Raw genomic sequence first — 1078 nt, 5'->3', positions numbered from 1 at the left:
AAGTGGGGCAGGAGAAGGAGGATGAGTAGGAGGTGGAGGACACTTGCAGGTAGAAAGGTACCGACTGGCCAGCGAGGTGGTTGCTGCCATATTGTACTCCGTCACAGCCCCAGGGCTCTGCAAAGTCCCCATTCAGACGCTCCTTAACGTCTTCCGCTCAGGACTGCCTTCGGGTGTTAATTCTCATCTTCGTACTCCTTGTGGCCAGAACCACGACGTCGTCGGACTTGTGTGTGCAGCAGGCAAAAACCAAGGGGTGAAAAGTCTGGGCCGGAAAAGGGATCGAGAAGAGACACTCTGCACTGGCCGGGAATCGAACCCGGGTCTCCCGCATGGGAGGCGAGAATTCTACCACTGAACCACCAATGCCCCTGTCTATGCAAGCCTCTGACGGCTCTCCAGAAAGCATCTCCAGAGCGACCGAGAATCCCGCGGTGGCGAAACAAAGAGGTTCCAAAATAGGCCTACAGCGTTGTCTTTGAAAGACAGAGCTCACAGACTGACAGGCACTCGGAACAAAGCCTTGCGAAAAAGGCCTACAAGCAAGCAACAGCATGAAGTGGGAACATTCAAATGAAAATATCAAAATATCGACTTCATCAGTTCACACCACAGCTCTGAAAAAGGTTCTTTCTAACCGTACAACAGACCCCTGCCGAAAAAACATCAGAAATTCATCCAGATCCCTTGTTTATGACCCTATACCTGCAACTCTCAACCTCAAACTCTTACCTTAGAGAGTCTGAGAAAATAATCCAACTTGCTAGGTTAGGCAAGTGAAATTCTCATCCAGGCAAGAAATAAGAAACAGAAGCAGAATTAGACTGAAATTAGAAGGAAAGGGCCAGAATCAAAGGAGAGATAACGAAGAAACACTGTTGTTTTGTACAAGAATAGTGAGTCATTCTTGTAACTGTTATAACAATAGTATGCGTCTGCTTTTTAAGGTGTTCAAAGCATTTGGAAGGATATGTGATATATCATAATTATTAAAAGATTAATTACTATTGTTTGCAACCAATGTTTGATTATATGGGAGAATCTAATCTCCCAAACGGGACTCCGTGTTGTGCTGAGT

At 46.1% G+C, this 1078-nt stretch overlaps 1 non-coding gene across 1 annotated transcript; it reads right to left on the bottom strand.

The window, feature by feature from the left end:
* Positions 1-298: 298 nt before the first annotated feature.
* On the bottom strand, positions 299-369 carry TRNAG-CCC. The gene has a single exon. It is a non-coding gene; the product is annotated as a tRNA-Gly (tRNA).
* Between the last annotated feature and the right edge of the window lie 709 nt (positions 370-1078).

The sequence above is a fragment of the Monodon monoceros genome, unplaced genomic scaffold, assembly GCF_005190385.1.
Source record: "Monodon monoceros isolate NGI ecotype Baffin Bay Population unplaced genomic scaffold, NGI_Narwhal_1 Super_Scaffold_18, whole genome shotgun sequence".
Classification (NCBI taxonomy): domain Eukaryota; kingdom Metazoa; phylum Chordata; class Mammalia; order Artiodactyla; family Monodontidae; genus Monodon; species Monodon monoceros.
The sequence above is the reverse complement of the archived record's forward strand: the minus strand, read 5'-3'. Positions and strand labels throughout refer to the sequence as shown.